Source organism: Bos javanicus, chromosome 2 (genome assembly GCF_032452875.1).
Source record: "Bos javanicus breed banteng chromosome 2, ARS-OSU_banteng_1.0, whole genome shotgun sequence".
NCBI classification, from domain to species: Eukaryota; Metazoa; Chordata; class Mammalia; order Artiodactyla; family Bovidae; genus Bos; species Bos javanicus.
In genome coordinates, this window is record NC_083869.1 from 49,077,348 (window position 1) to 49,101,349 (window position 24,002).

The window sequence follows — 24,002 nt, forward strand, 5'->3', positions numbered from 1 at the left end:
GAGTCATCTGATGAAGAAGTTTGAATTCTAGATTTAAAACTTTTTTAATGGGTGATGTGGTCACCATAAGTTGCTATTGCAAGAATCTGTATGTATCACTGCAGCAAACAGTGAAGCAAATCCGGAGGCAGCATAGAGCCTGGTTCCTACATGAAAACAATCAGCAGGAACTGAAGCTCTCTAGCCAGCCAGGGTCATCACTTAGACTCCTTTAGTCACTGCCTGGCTCCTGTGGGTATCTGAGTTTGCAACTCATGCCCTTAGGAATTATAGTGGAAAGGGGGAAAATTTGGCGCTAGCGTCACTTATTTCTGCAGAGGACAGGTGACCTTCAAATACTGTTAGTCCTTCCAACATGTATACTGACCAAGAGGCTAAGTCATCATGCCTCTCTGTCAGTGGGCATCAATTACTCCCTTCACCCAGGAAAATGCCATTCACCTGACTGGTTATTTAGAATGGTACACAGCAACTGCCATAAAGTTTCCATGTTATCAAGTAAACTTGCCATTCATGGTGTTGGCATACCAGAGAAATAACCTAAGGCAGAATTCAGTTCAGATGAAAACTTGGGTTCACTTGTTGACAGAGGTTTCTCTAGGATGCTAGCCTCAAGGAGGTTTTCAAGAGAGTCATCATAGTATAATCACTGCCCTGTCATTGAAAGATATGAATTTCTTTCTGCCTAGATGCCACCCTTAGAGTTTGTGGTTTAATCAGTCTGGGGTAGTCCCCATGCATCAGTCTTTTCTGTAAGTTCCCCCACATGATTGTATAGTCAAGTTTGGAAACTCTTGATCTAAGTCATTAATACACATATGCTTCTTGCTCATGTGCCTGATGTGAACAAAGTTGGATAGTTGCCCAAACAGGTGATTCTAGGGTGGAAGATTCTTACAACTGAGACAAGGAAGTGGGGAGGTATCTTGAAGTCAAATAATTGGGGTAATAAAAATCTACAGGTACTATCAAGAGAAACCAAGCCTGTAGCTAGGAAAAGTATACAAACATCAAGCCTAAACATTAAGCTGGGATAAACATGGAAGAAAGAGGAGCAAGCTAAGTACCCAAGAGTAAAGCCAATAGGTTGTCAGGTGGAGAATGTCTAAGAGAGATTCTCAGGACTGAGTTTAGCATTAAGCTGTGAGTGTGTTTTCTCTTTCCCAGTGTTTCTCCTGAATTTTGTACAGGCACAAAGTTACAGGCAGGTTGAATGCCCCTGGCAGTCTCTTGAACTTTAGAAGATTGAAGACTATAATACTGCAGAGTATATACAGCCAGGGATGCATTTAAACCTGTTGTACTTGGAAAAAAGCATTTCAAAAGCACCTTTATCCCCTCTCCCCTTCAAAAGTTCATACACAAAACCAAATCAGTGGACCTATTTGAAACGATCTCAAGAAAAACTGTCACTTCCACCTCCACCCATGCTGTTTCTCATTCTCTCTCTAAAATATCTAAAATATCCTAGACAATATTCAAACAACTGTTTTCTCTTACTCCACCTTCTGTTTTACTTTTAATTTAATGTTTTAAAAATCTCTAGTATTGCTAAGCCATCCTTTTTCCTTCTGGAGTAGTAGCTGAGGCTTAGAATCAGTTAGACTGAGTTCAAATCCCAGTTTCTTAATTTACTAAATGTACAACCTTGATCAGGTTACTTAGCTTCTCCCAGTTTCAATGTTAGTCATCTTTAAAATGAGAATAGGTCTCTTATGGTTCTTGTGATGATTGGATGAAATACTTCATTTTATGCCTATGTATAGTAGCTACTCAAAAAACCCTAACCTTGGAAAGAGAGAGGAATACAAATGCCTTATGCTGCACCGGGGAAAGAGCTACCTGTTCTAGGAGATATGCATCAGTAGCAGTCGGTTTTGGTTTAAACATTTTCCCATAAATTTTACCTTGTTCCTGTTTTCCAGTGAGTAAAGTTGGCATGGGTTGTGAGTTTGATGGATTATGCCCAACTTTGTTTCACAATCTTTACACCCACCAGTTGTTAGATGTAGATAGCATTTTCCTCAGAGGAATGCAGAACTATTGGAAAATCACAGCCTTAACACTGCATGAACATATATGTTATTTCTTACTTTAGTTTAAAATACCAATGCATGACTTTTTTTTTACCTGAGATTTTGAGATAGCTTAAAAATTTCAAAAGGTATTAAATCAATTTGTTTCTCAGGCAGTAGGATGTAAATGCTTTTTCTCCCTTTCTGATTAATAGAATCAACTCTAGTTGGCAAAACAGTGTTGGAATTGCTATGTTTTAAAAGGTATGTCTGTGGTTACTGTAATACTTTTTTTTTTCGGTTGAGAGTGATTTTTTCACATTTCAAGTTATTAATGGTGTCATGTATGTATCCTAGATTTATCCATAGAGCAGAAATAATTCATTGTTTGCTTTTCAACTTGTTCATAAAGCCAGCAGACTTTTATTAAACTTTTTGCTTGTTTTTTGGCTAGGTCTTGTGCTTCTAAGCACTGTAGCTACTGACAAGGAAGACCTAGATACTGCTTTCAAGAGCTTAGTCCAGCAGACAAACACCAGTAGCAAGCAAAATGATATTTATATAGAAGCAGCAATAAATAGTGAAAAGAAGATGACTCTATTATTAGATGAATCTGTCTTAAAAACTGCCATGTCCTAGCTACATGCACTTGACAAAGAATAAGTCTCAGTAGTTAACAATACCTCCTTTGCAGGGTACAAATTAGGACGATCAGGAATAGATGTCAAGGGCCAACCACCAGTGCCTGGCACTAAAGGTATAAGCAAATCACTATCATATTTAATGGCACCTCACCCCAGTACTCTTGCCTGGAAAATCCCATGGATGGAGGAGCCTGGTAGGCTGCAGTCCATGGGGTCGCTAAGAGTCGGACACGACTGAGAGACTGCACTTTCACTTTTCACTTTCATGCATTGGAGAAGGAAATGGCAACCCACTCCAGAGTTCTTGCCTGGAAAACCCCAGGGATGGTGGAGCCTGATGGGGTGCCATCTATGGGGTCGCACAGAGTCGGACACAACTGAAGCGACTTAGCAGTAGCAGCAGCAGCATGGAAAGTATTATAATTATTCACATTTGACAAGGTAGATGCTAAGATTTAATGCAGTTAAAAAAAAAAAAAAAAGACACTTAAAGCTACACAGTTTCTAAAAGGTGATGCCTTGATTCAAACCCAGCCCTGTCTTCGGAGCTTGAAACCTGAATTCCATCCACTTAGATCTTCCCCACACTATGCTGCTGGTCCAGCTTTTAAGATGGTTTCTATTAGTGGCTCAGATATGTACTTGTGATTCGGGAAATGCAGTAGAAAATATTTCAAGAATAGGGAGTTTCTGTTATCCCACAAACTTTCACAAGTAAGAAAAATACAATATGAAGTAGGTGAGAGGGTACCATATTTGAATTAAGGTGAGAATTAAATGTTTATGACCAAGTTTGATGAACAGCTGCCCAATATGTTTTTAACCATTGATATGTATTTCCTGGGCAATGTGGCAGGAAGTCCATTTGAATGAGCACTGAGGATTTTCTTCAGAGAACTCATCTGAAAGATCCCTCAACTGGACTTGACATGCTGAGAAAGGCTTAGCTGTGCATGATGGGTATTAAGGAATTATGGATACACAGAAGTGTCTATTACTTGCCACTTGCCATACTGGGACTAATGCCTGAAGGCAGGGGCGAAAAACAAAAGCTAGAAGAATTTTCGGTAAGAATCCTTCAAACCCTGTCAGGTGTTAGGATGGTGGTGGGAGATGGGAAGCAAGTAGCACTATTTGGGGACCTTCTAACAGTGAGCATCTCGAAAGTAAGAGATGCTTCAGTCTCTACCCCTTTCATCCCAGATAGGTTCTATTGAATTAATGACAATACCCAGTGAGTATGAAGAGAGACTCTGGTCCCAACTGACCAGGTTAGAAGCTCTGAGCCCTAACAGAGTAGAAGTGATGCTCAGCGTAAACGTTATTGCTTGTGAGCAGGTATTGAACAACTGTGTATTCCCAGGAATATTTGATGGGAGATTTTAAAGGAGGGCGCTCAACTTGTAGAGACAGGAATCAATAAAATTTGGGTGTCACAGAAAATATAACTCCACATGAATTCCCAGACTCTGTTTTCTAGGAGTATTAGAGTCGTATGTATAATAGATATTGCTACAAAGAAAACATTCCATATTTGCAGCCACTTCAATATCTGGGCATATTGCACTGTACATGCTATATTGTGTGTGTGTGTGTTTTAAACTCTGGTTGTAACAGATTCTGTGCAGCAAATTACCTTGGTGCTAAGATGCTTTGTTCTTGATACCAGTTAAATATTTCATCCACCTGCAAATCTTCCACCGGTAACGCCTCTTGCACTCCAGTAAATGTTCTGTTCGTTGCTCAGTAGCATCTGACTCTTGGCGGCCCTATGGGCTGCAGCCCACCAGGCCCCTCTGTCCATGGAATTCTCCAGTCAAGAATACCAGAGTGGATAGCCATTCCCTTCTCCAGAGGATCTTCCCAACCCAGGGGTCAAACCCAGATCTCCCACATCACAGGCAGATTCTTTACCATCTGAGACACCAGGGATGCCCTCTAGTAAACACCTGTCCAAATCTTATTCATTCTTCAGAAACATTCTTTGCCATGGAACTTTTCCAATTCCCCAGTCTGGAAAAGACAGCACCATGGAGTGGGAAAAAAAAGCCATCTTGGAGTATTCAGGTCAGAGTTTGATTTGAATCTCAGCACTGCTTACAATGTATCTCTTCAGTCTTTGCTTTTCTCTATGTAGAGGGGAATGGGAAGGCCATCCTTTTTCATGATGTGATGAAAGTCAAATGAGATGATTTTATTCAGTTTGGAAATCATAGCATTATGACAACTTGACAGCTAATAGGAAAATAAATGGGTGTTTTATGTCAGACAATGCAAGTTACAGGTTTTTCATTACTTGTGGACTTAAATGACTTAACATTTTTTAAGTGTAACCTTTATTTATGTAAAATAAAGAAAAACCTAACACCTCCCTTATACAGTTGTGGAGGAGTAGGAATAATATATTTAAAACATAGGCTCTAGAGGGGTTGCTCAGAAATGTTAGCTTTTATCCTTTATTGAAGGAATCTGTGCTTTTTAAAGATTCTTTCTTTAGATACTAATCATTTTATGCATTTTATTTGAGCTCTTCATGAGTTTTTCTTGAGACTAAGTTCAGAACAAGGTGTGGACCTCATTTATGTTTGCAGCCTTAACATCCTAGGACTTAATACAACTCAAATATTTATTGAGTGGCTAAATGAAAGATTGAGTAGGAAAGTCAGATTCCTTGCCTGAGAGGCTTTAAAAGACTAGATGACCATCGCAGCAGTTAGTTGAGACAGTTGGAAGAAGACATAGATATTAAAGGTAAAATGTGGAAGCCATGTGTAGACTGTGAGACTCATTTTGCTGCTCAGAGGAGCACATGCAGCATTCAGGAAGGCACAAGGAGCATTTTGTGATTTCTGGTCACAATGCAATATTCATTGCATTAAATACGCTAAGATAAAAATCTTTGGGCTTCCTAAAGATTAAAGTATATGCATAAGAGCAAAACAAACTTCTGAGTAACTTGTTAGCTCCCCTCTCCTTGGGGCCTACTTCTCTTCGGCATTATTGTTGTTCAGTCACTCAGTCGTGTCCAATTCTTTGTGACCCTATGGAGTTTAGCACGACAGGTTTCCCTGTTCTTAATCATCTCCTGGAGCTTGCTCAAACTCGTGTCCATTGAGTTTGGGATATCATCCAACCATCTCCTCCTCTGTTGTCCCCATCTCTCCTGCCTTCAGTCTTTCCCACCAGAGTCTTTTCTTATGAGTTGGCTCCTTGCATCAGGTGGTAAAAGTATTGGAGCTTCACCTTTAGCATCAGTCCTTTCAATGAACATTCAGGTTTGATTTCCTTTACAATTGACTGGTTTGATCTCCTTGCAGTCCAAGGGACTCTCATGCGTCTTCTCCATTACCATGGTTCAAAAGCATCAATTCTTTGGTGCTCAGCCTTCTTTATGGTCCAACTCTCACATCCGTACATGACTACTGGAAAAACCATAGCTTTGACTAGACAGACCTTTGCCGAGAATGTAATGTTTCTGCTTTTTAATATGCTGTGTAGGTTTGTCATAGCTTTTCTTCCAAGGAGCAAGCATCTTTTAATTTCATAACTGCAATCACCATCTGCAGTGATTTTGGAGCCCAAGAAAATGAAGTCTGTCACTGTTTCCATCGTTTTCTCATCTATTTGCCATGGAGTGATGGGACTGGATACCATGATCTTCGTTATTTTGAATGCAGAGTTTTAAGCCAGTTTTTTCACTCTCTTCTTTCCCCCTCATCAAGAGGCTCTTTAGTTCCTCTTAACTTTCTTCTGTAAGGGTGGTGTCATCTGCATATCTGAGGTTATTGATATTTCTCCCGGCAATCTTGATTCCAGCTTGTGCTTCATCCAGCCGAGCATTTCACATGATGTACTCTGCATAGGCATTAAACAAACAGGGTGAAAAATATATAGCCTTGACATACTCCTTTCCCAATTTTGAACCAGTCTGTTTTATGTCCAGTTCTAACTGTTGCTTCTTGACCTGCATTCAGGTTTCCCAGGAGGCAGGTAAGGTGATCTGATATTCCCATTTCCTTAAGAATTTTCCACAGTTTGTTGTGATCCACACAAAGGCTTTAGCATAGTCAATGAAACAGAAATAGGTGTTTTCTGGAATTCTCTTGCTTTTTCTATGATTCAACATATGTTGGCAATTCGAAGTCTGGTTCCTCTGCCTTTTCTAAATTCAGCTTGAACATCTGGAAGTTCTTGGTTCATGTACTGTTGAAACCTAGCTTGGAGAATTTTGAGCATTACTTTGCTAGCATGTGAAATGAGTACAATTGTGCAGTAGTTTGAGCATTCCTTGGCATTGCCCTTCTTTGGGATTGGAATGAAAACTGACATTTTCCACTCCTGTGACCCCTGCTGAGTTTTCCAAATTTGCTGCCATGTTGAGTGCAGCATTTTAATACCATCATCTTTTAGCATATTGGGAAACAAAAAAGCCTGCTGTGTATGCATACCTAACTTGTTCAGGAAGGAGCTTTCCCTCAGCCGTGTCTGCTTCCACATGCTGCTCCAGCTCTGCAGTGTAGCAGCAGGGTGGTTGTCACCCAAAAAAATCTGGGCATAGTTCTTTCTGTGGAAGGCTGAGCCCTAGGAATTCACCTTGTGCATGAGTGCTAAGTCGCTTCAGTCATGTCTGACTCTTTGCAACTCTATGGACTGTAGCCCACCAGACTCCTCTGTCCATGGGTGTCTCCAGGCAATAATACTGGAATGGGTTGCCACGCCCCCCTTCACGGAGAAGGCAATGGTAACCCACTCCAGTACTCTTGCCTGGAAAATCCCGTGGACGGAGGAACCTGGTGGGCTGCAGTCCATGCGTCGCAAAGAACGGACACGACTGAGCAACTTCACTTTCACTTTTCACTTTCATGCATTGGAGAAGGAAATGGGAACCCACTCCAGTATTCTTGCCTGGAGAATCCCAGGGATGGGAGCCTGGTGAGCTGCCGTGTATGGGGTCGCACAGAGTCGGACATGACTAAAGCGACTTAACAGCAGCAGCAGCCGCAGCTGCAGCAGAGCCAACTGGGAAGCCCATGAATTAGCCCCAGCAAAGGAGCAGATGTGGGGCCGATACCTTCTCTCTCTATTCACCTATCCTTCTACCTTTCATGATGCCTTAATCCAGGCTGCATGGCTTTAATTTTTCAGAGTACTAGAAATTGGGATAACCAAAGAAATTTCCACTTTGAGGAGAAAATTGATAGGTATACATTAAATAAGATTCCCCCCCCCCCATAATTCAAAGGAAAGGAAACTAAGAAATTAAATCCTCAGAGGATCTGCTTTTTCTCAAATCTTATTCCTCTTTCTTTGAGTTCATAGCACTCTAAAATTCCCTCCTTCTCATCTCTGCTATTCAGGTTATCTATTATTGCATAACAAAGTCCTCCAAAACCTTGTGGCTTAAAGTGACTTATTTTGTTCACAATTTTGTGGGTGAGGGCTTTAGAAAGGGTTCAGTTGGGACGCTCATCTATGACTGTACATGATTCACTTCCAAGGTGGCTTCTTAACTCACATGTCTGGCCCCTCTGTACCCATTATCTCTCTCTCTCTCTCTCTCTCCATGTACAGCTCACTTTTCAGGGCCTGTGGCATCTTCAGTTTTCTTCTCAGCATGACAGTCTCAAGGCTTCCTTCAGACTTCCTGTTCTAGAGGACAGGAAGTAGAATCTACTCGTTCTCAAGACCTGAACTCAGAAACTGGTACATCCTGACTTATGCCCTATTCTATTTGTGATACAGGTCACAGGACCAGAGCCAAGAGAAAGAAATACAGATCTCATTTCTAGATGGACGAGTGATGAAAAATTGGAAGGTTTCTCCATCCACACATTTACCATTTTAACTTCTGAAAATCCTAAACCACAGAATAGCTAGGAGTTCCTTCTCCTCTCCTCAGTAATACATTTAGCAAAGTTTGAGTTATTCATCCAAGTCTGGTTATGAGTTGTACACTTGGCTTTTTATTCTCCTGATTGTCCAGCAGGTAAATATTGAAACAGACACATAGGCACAACTTTCCAAGGCATACATTACTTTCACAATGGAATTATTATTTCATATTTTCACATGATGGTTTTTCCTGTGGTCATGTATGAATGTGAGAGTTGGACTGTGAAGAAGGCTGAGCACCGAAGAATTGATGCTTTTGAACTGTGGTGTTGGAGAAGACTCTTGAGAGTCCATTGGACTGCAAGGAGATCCAACCAGTCCATTCTGAAGGAGATCAGCCCTGGGATTTCTTTGGAAGGAATGATGCTAAAGCTGAAACTCCAGTACTTTGGCCACCTCATGTGAAGAGTTGACTCATTGGAAAAGACTCTGATGCTGGGAGGGATTGGGGGCAGGAGGAGAAGGGGACGACAGAGGATGAGATGGCTGGATGGCATCACTGACATGATGGACGTGAGTCTGAGTGAACTCCAGGAGCTGGTGATGGACAGGGAGGCCTGGCGTGCTGCGATTCATGGGGTCGCAAAGAGTCGGACACGACTGAGCGACTGATCTGATCTGATCTGATTTTCATGTGAAACATTTCCTGTTACCTTCCTTAATCCTGCCTTCATCTCCACTTTGCCTATTTTTTTATATTCTGTGAGTTTGAGAAGAAATTACAACTTTGCTAAACCAAATATATCTCACTATCCAGCCCTTTAGGAAAAAGAAAAAGAGAAAGGAAAGAAATAGACCCCCCAAATTTTGGAATAACTATAAAAGAGATTTAATTAGATGACTAAAGTCTCTTCTTGTGTCTGTTTTGGAAAGAGAGACAAGATTTTGCCCTTTGGTTACATAAAATTTAGCATGTGTACTCAATCATGTCTGACTCTTTGCAACCCCATGGACTATAGCCCACCAGACTCCTCTGACCATGGGATTTTCCAGGTAAGAATAGTGGAGTGGGCTGCCACTCCACTCCCCTATTTCCTCCTTGATCTTCCCAACCCAGGGATCAAGTCCACATCACCTGCATCTCCTGCATTGACAGGTGGATTCTTTACTGCTGAGCCACCTGGGAAGCCCGGACATGTACACACTGCTGTATTTAAAATGGATAAGCAGCAAGGACCTACTGTATAGCACATGGAACTCTGCTCAATGTTATGTGTAGCCTGGATGGGAGAGGAGTGTGGGGGAGAACGGATACAAGTATACTAACGGCTGAGTCCCTTCCTGTTCACCTGCAATTATTACAACATTGTTAATCAGCTATATAACCAATACAAAAGAAAAAGGTTTTAAAAAGATAAAAAAATTTTAGAAGTCAAAATTGACATTCTCCCCCAATTTATGTATCAGTTAAATAAAATTGGCTACAAATAGATAAAACACATAAAAGCACAGCTATCATATCTCAGGTTAAGGAAGAAAGAGTTGTTGTAGCTCAGTCATTGTTCTACCCCTTCACTGTCCATCTTTCCTTTTCTAAAGTGGCCTCTGAGGACATTTGAGAAGATCTAAAATTCAGCAAAATGCATTTCACTCCCCTCATGAAGTGGAAGAACTTGAAATCTAATTTGAGTAAATGATTTTCCTAATAATAAGTCCTCAGAGCTAACAATGTTGAGTGATTTTATTTTATTTTATTTTATTTTTTTGAGTGATTTTAAAGCATCTAATCTCCATATCAGCTCTGTCATGTAGACTCTTTCATTATCTTCATCTTACAGCTGAGGAAACTGAAGTCAGAGAGCTTACATGATTAGAACTTGGGTCTCCTTAACCCTAAGTCCAAGGATCTTGATACTAACAGTTCTGCTTCTTTCAGAAACACCTTGAAAACCTTCCTGCAATTAAAGCCAAATTTGAGGATCAACAAAATCTTACTATTCATTTTTAGTGCTCTGTTTTCTTAGGTTCTTTCCAGAAGTTAATCTGACATTTTGTCGTTGTGGTGAAGTCGCTCAGTCATGTCCGACTCTTTGTGACCCCATGGACTGTAGCCCACCAGGCTCCTCCCTCCATGGGATTCTCCAGGCAAGAGTACTGGAGTGGGTTGTCATTTCCTTCTCCAGGGTATCTTTCCAACCCAGGGATCGAACCCATGTCTCCTGCATTCCAGGCAGACGCTTTAACCTCTGAGCCACCAGGGAAGCCCCAAACCTGACATTTAGTGATCCCCAAAGCTTAAACCCTGGACAGTCCCACATGTTCTCCTGATTTAATCAAAGCTCCAGGATGCTATAGGCCATGTGTACAGAAGTTGCCTCACATTTGGCCATTACAGGGAACTTGGGGTGTGAAAGCTCCTGAAAACAGTGGTGATGAGAAGAGTTGATAATGCCTTTCCAGTATCTGTGTGTAGAATCAGATTTGTGTACCACCTGTGAGAATGAGATAAATTTTATTATTTTCCTTTTTATTTCTATTTCTCTAGGGGCAGAAACTGTGCCTACAACTGTATCTTGATGTTCCCCTTGAGTGTTGCAGAACTGGAATACATATTTAACTAGTGGATAAACTGGCAGCAATATCTCTCTAATGAAGTGTCCTAAAGCCAAACGGCTTGTTCCCTCCTCCCTCCCCAGGTTGCCTTGCTATTAATGTACAAGGGCCAGCTGAAGAGTGATGGGAACAGCTGTCTGAAAATTACCGTTAAGGGGTAGACAAGAGGTCTAGGGTGTCTGAATGACCTACCAATTGGATAATCCACTTGTCGTTAATTGAGAACAAGATTCAATTAACACATTTGTACACTGTTCAACTGAAAAATTCCAAGAAGTTTAAAATCATAAAGAAATTATGCAAGTTGAATGCTTGCTATATGACTGTGTTTCTGAGTGGGTGAAATTGTTTAATTTGTGTTAATATGAGGAAGAGTGATTAACTTCCTTATCTGAAATCAGATGGGTAGCTGGGAAAGTGATGGTGTTTGAAAGGCTAAGCTGAGTGGAGTCATGAAGTTTACTCAACCTTAATTTAAAACAGAAGGTTCAGATCTTGTGAATTCTGACACATGCATATAAGGAAAGAAGGAAACACACTTTTTAAATACCACTATTTTAGGTAGTATAAAGTCTTTAGCTCAAACTTATAAAGCCCAATTTAGATGATGATTCTGTCTCCTGGGATGGCCTATAAAAGTATTTGTTCAACATTTTAAGATCCTCAAATTGAAAGTGCTGTGTAAATACTGGGCCAGATTAGCTCGCCATGTGTCTCCCTATGTGCACAGAGCTTTCACTGACTTCAGTGGGTAGAATGTGGTGGGAGAATCTGGCTCATTATTAGTTTTCCTATTTTGATTTGATCAACTGTTGTCAATTACAGACATTGGTAATTACCCACAGAAAAAGAGAGGAGGGAGAAAAAAACTTGCTATCATAATATTTATCTTATCAGTTATGGTATTTTCCTATATTGAAAAAAATATTGTGATGAATTGTGTAACACAGCAAGTACTGATTTTTACAGTGCCCTTGACTTCAGTGTATTTTTATGCAGATTTTTTTGAATTTCTCAAATAAAATACCCATGACTATATAGAGTAGTGCTGCTTTACTTATCACTGTGCCCTGTTAATCCCTCTTCTCACCCCGTATCCCACTCAGATTTGACCTTTAGATTCTGTCCCCACTTCTAACATCATGTTTGAGACTACTGCTGTCCAAAACACTTTCTGTGATAATGAAAATGTTTTATATCTACACTGCCCAGTGCAGTAGACAAGAGCCATGTGTGGCTATTAAGCACCCAAATTGTAGCTTGTGTGATTGGAAAACTGAATTTTTAATTTAATTTTAATTAATTTAAATCTAAATAGCCACATGCAGCTAGTGTTACCATATTTCAGTGCTGTCCAAACTCATATGCCTTAATTATTGTGATAACCTCTTGACTCCTCTACTTACTGGCAAGACATTTGTCTTCAGCCTCTCCTCTACAACAGAAATTAATCATCTTTAAATTCCACTTTCATCAGGACATTCTCTGCCCAGAAAGGTACGGTGGTTTCATTCAGTCTATCTACCACAGTATTCTGTATAGCAAAATTTACCCTAAATCTGACTGCCCATCAGAATCACTTGGGGACACAATTTAGAGCATATAATCATTAGGTCCAAGATAGAGCCTAGGAAGCTGATTATGATATAGCCAACTTTAAGAATAACTGGTTTTGATATCTCCACTCCTCTTCATATCCTCTGTATCTTTTTAAATGTATCTATGAACACATCTTACCTGGAGACCTGCAATATTCTTTGAACTTTTATCCCTATCTCTTTTCTTTCATTCCTCCCATACTCATAACCACATTCCATTCTCCAAATAAGAGCTGAAGTGATCTTCTTAAAACTTATAATAGAACAGGTTATTCTGATAGTTCAAATCCTCCACAGCATCTGGATTACCTATACAATAAAATGAAAATAAAATTGTTCATGGTCTACAAGGCCTACATAGTATGCTTCTCCTTTACCATCTAAGCCTTATTAAAAATGAACACACACACACACGTACTTCCTCTTGCTTATGACTAACGTTTTCCTTCTTTAATATGTATGCATTAGGTTTCTTCCCATCTCAAAGCCTTCGACTTGATGTGTTCTCTCTGCTTGCACCATCCTGCCCTGGGATCTTCCAAAGGCTGTTCTCATTCTTCACATGTCAACTACCATATCACCCCAGAAAGATAATCTTTGTGCACACTATCTGCTGCCTGTATCCCATCTTAATCACTCTGTACACAGCATCTTTTCATATTTGCAAGCACTTATTATTTCATATATTACATTTGATGAGTTTATGTGTCTATTACTTATCTACTACTACTAGAAAACAGGTCCCATAAGAAAAGATATTTTATTTTTCTTGTTTTAATGCTCAGTTTTTAAAATCATAATCATCTTTTCCACTCACACTGTCCTTAACCTTCTCCTCAAGCACAGAGGTTTACAAACTCTAGTTTCTAGACCAGCTGCATCAGCATTACCTGAAACGTGTTTGAAAGATAACTCTGTGACTCGGCCCCAGACCCACTGAATCAGAAACTCTGGGGTGGGGCCCAGTGGTCTGCACTTTAGCAAGCCCTCCAGCTGATTGTGGTGATGTTGAAGTTTGTGAGCACATATGTCATAACATTCAGCAATTAATTTTCATATCACCGTCTAGTTCATGGAAGTTAACTTTCCTTTCTAAAGTAACATTATTTGAAGATGCACTCTGTGAAATATTTCCTTAATTTCTGGGAGACTGGGACACGTCATATCCTATTATGTGTAGCTAAGGCATACTACAGGGTGCCATGTGCTTTATATCAGAAGCATATTTCATTTTAACTAGTTCAAGGTTTTTTTTTTTTTTTTTTTTCCCATATAGGTTCTTTCCTGATTGACTTTTTATGAGTGATTGTGACAGTATATTAAAAGTTCCCAAGAATATTTTTTAACTTATATGTTGGGTTATACGTTTCTATAGACATTACATCCTGGTCTGAGAATGTGAAATGCATAACTTGTGCTGTTGCTTTACATTTGTTGAGCGTGTCAGAAAGGGCTCAATAAAAAATTGAATGGTTGCATGTGCTTTCAGTCACCTTTGGGGCATCTTGATGAAATTTGCTAACGTGTGACACAAGATAAAAGTGATTATCCTAGTTTCACTATTGTGCTCTAGCTGGCCACACATAGTGAGGAGAAAGTGGAGAATTTATTGTGGGGAAGTGGGTTTAACTTCTAAAGGAAATGAGAGAAGGAAAAGAGTCTGGAAGAGAGAGACAATACAATGTAATACACTGTGCTATCATACTCCTTTATACATTGCTTTTTCCCCTTTAATGCTTATTTGGTTGTGGATCAGTTAGAATCCTGCATTGGCAAGGAGCGGCTTAAACCAAAGGGAGAATTTATTGGCTCATTTACATGAAAAGCCCAGGGATATCCCACTTAAGGGCCTGCTTGACACAATGGCTCAGATGGTGTTATCTATCAATTTTTCTGCATCTTTTATTTCTGCTTTTCTCCATGTTAACTTAATTTCCAGGCTTCACACAGTGACAAGATGATTGCCCTTAGCTTCTGGCCTAATTTTTCCCTAATATAACATCAGCAGAGATGAGATGTTTGCTCTTCCCAAAGTTAAAACAAAAATCCTTGTCCTTACTATAAATGGTTTCAGTTCTGCCATGTGCCTACTTTTGAAGCATTTATTGTGGATAAGAGCTTAACATGGATTTAGTTAGTGAAAGTGTTAGTCACTTAGTTGTGTTTGACTCTTTGTAACCCCATGGACTGTAGCCTGCCAGGCTCCTCTGTCCCTGCAATTACCCAGGCAAGAATACTGGAGTGGGTTGCCATTCCCTACTCCAGTACATCTTTCCAACCCAGGGATTGCAACTGGGTCTCCTGCATTGCAGGCAAATTCTTTACTGGCTAAGTCACCAGAGAAGCTCACCATGGATTTAGTTGCCCAAGAACAAATAATATACTCATTCTGGACTAGGGATTAGAATCAGTTTCATCCCCCCAAAATTTTAAATTATGGGGAAGGAGTGGTATTCAAGAGGAACTTCAGAGAATTAGTATCAAAAGAATAGAATAGATTTTAGGAAACCAAAATAAATATGTAAATAAATAAGCAAAAAAATATATATCTTCAGAGTTTGAATATGCAGTTTTAAATTCAAAATTATTTTTTCTTAGAACTTTAGTGATATTACTTCTTTCTCTTTACAAATAGGATTGACAATGAGAAGTCTGATTTACTTTGATTTTTATTGCCTCAAGTATAAGAGTTTACTATCATATCTAGAACATTTTAGGATGTTTTTCTTTAACCAAGGGCCTATTCTACACTTTATAGATCTTATCATATTGATTGGAGATTTGTTTTTTAAATATATATATATTTTAGCTCAGGGAATTTTCTTCTGTCATTTAATTGTCTATTTCCTTTCTTCCATTCTCTCTGTTTTCTCCAGCCTTTTAATATAACTCAGTAGAATAGGAAGGTAAATTTCTGGATTGATACTCCATTTCTCTCACCTTTTCTCTTGTAATTTTGGCATCATTCTATATTTGTGCTGTATTCTGGAAGTATGGCACAATGAAATCATCCCACTTATTTATTTATTCTTCAGTTGTGCCTTTTCTGTCATTCTGTTGCTGTGCCTACATCTATGGAGGGGTTTATTTTTATTATTATTTTAAAAAATTTAGCAAATATATTTTATTTCCAGAGTATAAAACTGGTTATTTTTAAAAAGTAGTATTAATATTCTATAATTAGTATTCTTTGGACATTTACAATTAGGAAGAGATATTTACTCCCATCCTAAGTAGAGCATGTCAGATAATATATAGGATCAAAGTGGTTTTTGATTGGTTTAGCTGTAAGAGAGTAAGAATGCAAAGAAAAATAAATAAATGAAATCCCACAAAGCAATGAATAGTTCTTGGCAGAGAGGCATGACTTTTTTCATCCCTAGTGGAGCTGTGGGAGAGAAGTCCATGATAGATGAGTATAAGGAGTAATCAGCTAAACTCTTAATAAACTGTTATTAGTCATGTGTAGTCACATGAATGGTGGATAATAACCATCCACAGCCAGAGGCAATTCTGTACCCAGCTACCAGCTCTTTTCCGAGTCTTCAACAGGTGCATGGATTATATGCTAAAGATTAGGGGCAGAGCATGTTTGAGGCATTTGGGCATGTAGAGTTTTACCAAGTGCAAGGCAGTGTCCCCTTAAAGGGTGAATGTAAAACATGAGAGCTGGGAGAAATCCCTCCAGGATAATTTGTACCTTCATCAAGTGCTGAAAACTGGGAGGAGGGCAGTAGAGCAAAGAACAATTTCACAAGATGTAGAAAGAGACTTCTCATGGTTTGGAAAGCTTACAAATAAGCAATAGAGCACAAAGAGATCAACAAAGGTTCAGATCCCAAATCTCAATAAATGGATACACCCAATCTTTTGCTCAAAACATCTGAAACCAGAGATAAACTGCGTCTAAATAAACTGCAGCAAAACTCAGCTTCACTTCACTACAGACTAAAGGTGGTCAGCACTCAACACAGGCCTGACCGAGAAAAGGACATGCTTTATAGTGGAAGTAATTTTATTTCTTTAGTTTCTATTGTGCTTTATTTTTATCACAAGTAGCTTGTATGTAGTCAAAAGTTGTAAGATACACAAAGAAGCAGGAAAATTAGACCCATGAAAGAGAGGAAGTAGTCAATATAGAGCAGCATACCCAGCGATAGGCCAGCCATTGTGATTGTCAGACAGAAACATTTAAAAAGTTGAATATAGACATTAAGGTCTAGGAAAAAAATTAGACAACATATAAGAAGAGTTGGTAATATCACTAGAGAATAAAAGTATACAAAGTGAGAGATATACATACACATTTATCAGAAATGAGGCATACATTGATGCCATCAACAGATTGAGCAGATAAGAGGAAAGAATCAGTGAATTTGAATATACGTCACTAGCAAATTTCTAAATAAACATTAAAATTCTTAAAAAAGGAACAGAGCATCTAATATCTGTATATGGAGTAGAAAAATATGTATTCAGGGTCACAGAAGGAGAAAAGATTAATAATGGAGCAGAGGAAATATTTTAAGGTATAAAGGCTGAGAATTTTCATAATTAATAAAGCTTAACTCATATATCCAAAAAGTTCAACAAATCCAAAGCATAATAAATACAAAGAAAACTATGTGCAACCTCACTACAGTCAAACTGCTATAAACTAAGAATAAAAAGAAAATGTGAAGAGCAATTAGAGAAGAAAAAGCAAACTACATGCAGGGGAGAAATGATACCAATGACAGCTGGTTCCCTATCTCAAACAATGGAGACCAGAATAAAATGAAATAACATCTTTAAAGTGTTAAAAATTAAGCTGTCAGCACAAAATGGTGTATTCAGCAAAAAATCCTTCAAAAATAAAGATAGGACAAATAGATTTTTCAGGCAGACAAAAGCTGAAAGAAATCTTTCAACATATTTTCTCTAAAAGAAAAGTAAAGAAAGTTTTTCTTGTTATAAGGAAATGTTGTGGGAATGAATGTCCAGAGGTTTATGGAAACCTCTGGTTTATGGTATGTTGTTCAGATATACATGTAACAATCTGGATTTGTGAACTAAAGTCTGAAGTAGGGGAAGGAGGTCTTGGAATTGACTTCTTAACCTGTGGGATCTGACACTGTCTCTAAGTAAATAGTGTCAAAATGGAGTTAAATCATTGGGCACCCAGCCAGTGTCTGAGAAATACTGATGTGGGAAATCCTCATCATGTTTGGTGATCAGAAGTATCAGAATTGCAGTATTCTGTGAGTAGTAGGAAGAGTATTAGGACAGAGGAGAAACACAGGAGGAATGCTTTCCCTCAAACAAAATTCCGGTAGCAAAACTTGATGAAACTAAAAGGACAAATAGAACACACCCACCCTGGTGGATCAGTTGGTAAAGGAACTACCTGCAATGCAGGACACAACTTCCCTGGGTCAGGAAAATCCCCTGGAGAATGAAATTGCAACCCACTCAAGTATTTTTGGGAGAAGGCAATGGCACCCCACTCCAGTACTCTTGCCTGGAAAATCCCATGGATGGAGGAGCCTGGTAGGCTTCAGTCCATGGGGTCACTAAGAGTTCAGACACAACCGAGCGACTTCACTTTCACTTTTCACTTTCATGCATTGGAGGAGGAAATGGCAACCCACTCCACTGTTCTTGCCTGGAGAATCCCAGGGACGGCGGGGCCTGGTGGGCTGCCGTCTATAGGGTCTCACAGAGTCGGACACGACTGAAGCGAATTAGCAGCCGCAGCAGCAGCAAGTATTTTTCTTATAAAATCCCATGGACAGAGGAGCCTGGGAGGCTATGTTCCACAGAACTGTAAAAGTCAGACACGACTTAGCAACTCAACTACAACCACAATGTAATTAGAGGTTTGAACACCTCTCTATCAGTAACTGATAGAATGAATAGTTAAGAGAAAAGAGTAAGCTTACACACTATAAACTATTTCCAGCAACTTAATTGATATTTATTGGACACTACACCCAACAACTACAGAACACCCATTCTTTACAATTGTAAATGCAACATTCACTAAGAAAGAACATATGCTGAATACCAAAATACACTTTAATACATATCAAAGGATTGAAATTATATATACAGTTATTCTTTGACCAGTATGGAATTAAGTTAGAAAGAAATAATGGTGAGTTACCTGAAAATGCCAAATATTTTCAACTTAGAAAATATACATTCCGTAATCTATGGATTAAAGAAGAAATTTAAAGGAAAATAGAAATATTCAAAAATACTTTAAATGGAATTAAAATGAAAACTCAACATATAAAAATTTGTGAGATGTTGCTATTGTTAAACCATTACTTAGGGGAATATTTATAGATTTAAATGTAAAGGAAGAAAGGCCTAAAATTACCAATAAAGTTAAACTTAAAGATACTAGAAAAAGGAACAAATTAAATCCAAAATAAATCAAAGAAAAATATAAAAAAATAAGAGCAGAAATTAATGAAACAGACAGACAAGTAAATATGGTTCTTTACTGTCATTAGTATAATTGGTAAACTTGTGGTAAGATTGATCATAAAAAAGGGGAAATACAAAATACAGATATAAGCAATAAAAAAAGGAGACATCACTACAGTTCCTACAATTTAGTACAGTTGAATCAAGAAGAAATATAAAATATGAGTAGTTAAATATCCTATAAAGAAGTTGAATTAATAACTTTAAAACTTTCCTCAAAGAAAATCCCAGGACCAAACAGCTTCGCTGGCTGATTCTATCAAATATTTGAATTAATATATATGTATAATTTTTGGAATATATAATCCCAAATTTACACAAACTCTGATAGAAAATAGAGTGGTAGATGGGAGCACTTACTACCTTATCTTATGAAGCCAGCATTACCCTAATTCCAGAGCCCAATAAAGCTATTACAAGAAAAGAAAATTTAGCCCTAATATCCCTGTAATTATAGACATAAAAAATTATTATCAAAATACTAGCAAACTGAATCCAACAATATATAAATAGATAATACATTATACCGGAGTAAATGTTACTTCAGAAATGCAAAGTTTAATACTTTTTAAATGTTTATTTTAATTATATTTTATTTTAGTTTAATTTTCAGTCAATATAACTCATCACATTATAGGAACAAACAGAAAAATTATGATTATCTCAACAGAGGGGTGTGGGGAGAGGTTTGACCAATTCAGCACTCTTTCATAATACATAGTCTCAGCAAATGAGGACTATAAGAAAACATCCTAAATCTGATAAAGAACACCTATTTTAAAAGTCTTTCAGATAGCTTTATGCTTACTACTGGAATAGTAAATTTCTTCTCCCAAGATTGGGATTGAAATAAGAATATATGCTTTCACTCCATGCAAAGACTTGGTATTGTTAAGATATCCATTTTTTTTTTAAATTGATCTTTAGTTTTAAAGCAAGCTCACTTAAAACTCCAAGTATTTCCTTCCTAGAAACTAACAATTTATTTCTAAATTTATATGGAAATATTAAGAACCTATACTACACCAAACAGTCTTGAAAAAGAAGAATAAAGTGACAAAATCTAACATTATATATTTTCAGACTTCCTGTAAAGCTGCAATCATACAATGTGGTATCATTATTTATATTTAAATAGAAAGTCCAGAAATGGACCCATATACACACAATTGATTGATTATTGAACAAGATAACAAGTAACATATATTGCATACCCACTAGAATTGCTAAAATAAAAATGATTGACAATACCAAATGCTGGCTGGGATGTGGGACAAACAGAAATCTAATCCGTTGCAGGTTGGAGAGTAAAATGGTACAAACTTTTGCGAACTGTTTGGCTTTTTTTCAAATAGAGTTAAACTAGACTCAAATAGAGTCTATCTACCCTATGGCCCTGAAATTCCATTCTTACCCAAAAATACCTATATAGGAATGTTCATAGCTGATCTATTCATACTAAGCCCCAAACTGGAAACAAGCCAAATGTCCTTCAACAGGAGAATAAATCAATGATATATAATTATAGAGCAGAATATTGTTTGTCAACTAAAAATGTGCACAACATAGATGAATGTCAAAAACATTATTTTTTTTTAAGAATATATCTTTGTGATTCTATTTATATGAAATCAGGAGCATATGAAATTATTCTGTGGTAATTTAAATTGGAATGTTGTTGTCTAAGATGGGGAAATTGAGGGGCAAGGGACAAGAGACAACTTTTTGAGGTGATATGTTTCAAATCTTATTTGGGAGTGTTAATTATATAATATATACAATTATCAAAATTTGTCACACTGAACTCCTAGGACCTAGGTATTTATTTATGTAAATTATACCTCAATTTCGAAAATGTTCTTTCAGGGTCTCTTGTTTTCTCTGTTAAGTTTGTCTCCTCAGGTGTTCATTCTTCTTAGTGTGGTGCATTTATTTCATGCAGTTGGTTTCCTTGAAATATTTTCTGATCGTGGTTGGATGTCATCTTTGACATCAGAGTCTCTTTGTATCAGAGTCACTATTTATCTGTATGTTGGTGTGGTTCTGTTTATTGTAGCCATCCTAGTTGCAGGGGAATGGGAAGGCATGTGTTGGTGGTGTATAATAGTAGCTCATTATATCATCATTGAGACTTCCTTTTCCTCCTGACTGAGGATTCTATCCTGCCTGAGGTCCCTGCTCTAATGCTCAATGCTGCAGCCTTTCAAAGATCTCTGCTGCTGCTTCTGGGATGTGTGTACATGTTTGTGGTGTGTGTGGCAATTGCTTCATCTGCTAAACTTCTCTAAACATGTCTGTACAATAAATCACTCTGATTTGCCTCAGTGCTCTGGGCACAGAACAACTCTGAAGCACCGTCTACCTTTTGCGGCAGTTTTATTCTGTGTGTATTTATTTCAAATGCTCTCCATGTTGCAGATATTTCCTAACATTTCTGGTCCAAATTTATCTCCCTTATGCTTTTCTAGTGCTGTAATGAACTTAAAATGGAAGAAAATGGGTGTGTTTTCTGTCATTTGGGTTGGAGATTTGGGTTGGGACTTAGAGACAAACACATTTGCTCTGCTTGCCATCTTGATCCAATTTCCCAAGTCACTTTTAATTAGCAGCTGTGTTGCTGCTTCACATACTGATGTATCTTGGTGACTTTCATTATCCCCTTTATGTGGCCCTATTGACCTGGCGGTCACCTGGGCTCTTGATATGTATAAAGTAGATACTTGTCAAGTTCACAGAGGTTGATTATGGACTGATCTCTAAGCTACAAGCAGTTTTGAGGAAGGAGAAAATTACCTCAACACATGTGTGTTTGTGAGAAATGGGATTGCTTTTTCAGAATCTCTACCTGGAGATTCAATTCTATAGAGAAGCAACCCTAAACTGAGAATGTAGGCGAGTCCTACTCAATATTGCTAAAATCTCCCTAAGCAACCTAGTCTCTGACTATTTATCATTCTAATGTTGACCTAACACCTTCGGAGGCTGTGTCTGTAAATGAGGGATGTCTTTGTGCAATGAATTCCAGTGCTATTTGCTGAGGATACTATGACTTCCGTTTGACTTTCTTGCTGATAAAAGCAGATGGGAAAGGTTTTCTTTGGTTGTTTGCTTTCACATTAAAAACAAATACTTCCTGCCAAAAACAAGGATTGAAATACTGCAGTTCCCCCTCACATCTGTTATTTAGAGGTGGTCCAAGACTCTTTTTCAGAACATTAGATAGTACAAATCCATAAGAAGCCAATGATGAAAACAGCATTGACTAGTTTCTTCGTCCCCCCTGTCTCAGTACACAGGTGGTTTATAATGTCAGAAGCTGATATGATATTGAATTCGTGAAAGGTACAATTCTATTTACAAATTTTCCATGTTACAGAGCAGGAAACTGAATGAAGCACAGAATAGTCAGGCAACTGAGATTTATTCTCAAAAGAATATAGAGAAGATTTTATGAAAATTTAAGGTTTCTGCAATGTCATTTAAAGGAAGACTGTACTTTGGTTATTATGATAAATTGTCATTAAATCAGTAATTTTTGTCAAGCAGATTTCAGTGTTGTATTTACAACTTCCAAAAAGTAATATAACAGACTCTTCTGATTTTATAAAGACAAATATGCATTATAAATCATTCTCAAGATTTTACTTTTTATTATTTTGTAAATTATCTTTTTTTGGGGGGGGTATAGTTGGTCTACAATGCTATGCTAGACTCTGTTACACAGCAAAGTGAATCAGTTATACATACACATATACTCATTCTTTTCTAGATTCCCCTCCTATATAGGTCACCACAGGGCCCTGAATAGAGTTTCTGTGCTATGCAGTGGGTTCCTATTAGGTATCTACTTTATACATAGCAGTGCGTAAATGTCAATCTCAATCTCCCAATTTATCCCTCCCCACTTTTCCCTTAACAGATTTTATTTTTATTTAATAACTTAGCTTTAAAATATACTTTAATAGACACAATATGTGTTAATATGGATGAAATTTTGTTCCTTTTACTGGAAAACTTTATTTTTCTCTTTTCTATTGTAAATTATAGTGCGACCAATGTCTTTGCAAGTAAATATACTAGCGTCATGTTCTGATTATTAGCTAGGAGTTGCTTTCACAGAAGGAAAATGAACATCTAAAAAAGGGATTATATAAATGATCTAGTTGTAACTTATATCTCCTAAATTAGGTCCAGTATTCTACTGGTCTGAGGAACTGGGTATTTCTTCATTCCTTCATCAATCCTAATGACATTTCCCTGGAAGTTGAATGGATGACCATTCTTCCATCAGGTATATATGGATAGTTGTGTTCATTATTGGAACTTCCAAACAATTACCCTAGATCCATTAGTTTGATTTAAATACTTTTTTTAGGCTCCTGATAACTGTAATCAAATTGTTTCTAGAAATGTTTCTCAAATTTATACTCCCACCAGTGTTATTGTAACTATGATTGGATATTATGATGTTTTTAGAAATTTAATAATTTAACATTTTAAAAGGTGCCATTTGATCCAGCAACCCCACTGCTGGGCATATACACTGAGGAAACCAGAAGGGAAAGAGACACGTGTACCCCAATGTTCATCGCAGCACTGTTTATAATAGCCAAGACATGGAAGCAACCTAGATGTCCATCAGCAGATGATTGGATAAGAAAGCTGTGGTACATATACACAATGGAGTATTACTTAGCCATTAAAAAGAATACATTTGAATCCGTTCTAATGAGGTGAATGAAACTGGAGCCTATTATACAGAGTGAAGTAAGCCAGAAAGAAAAACACCAATACAGTATACTAATGCATATATATGGAATTTAGAA

At 37.9% G+C, this 24,002-nt stretch overlaps 1 long non-coding RNA gene across 1 annotated transcript in view; it reads left to right on the top strand.

The window, feature by feature from the left end:
- The window catches only part of LOC133235580 (uncharacterized), a 149,886-nt gene extending 126,425 nt beyond the window's left edge, over positions 1–23,461 (top strand). Inside the window, exon 3 of the long non-coding RNA XR_009732598.1 lies at positions 23,365–23,461. This is a non-coding gene — a long non-coding RNA (uncharacterized LOC133235580). The remainder of the gene's footprint in view (positions 1–23,364) is intronic.
- The last annotated feature ends 541 nt before the right edge of the window (positions 23,462–24,002 follow it).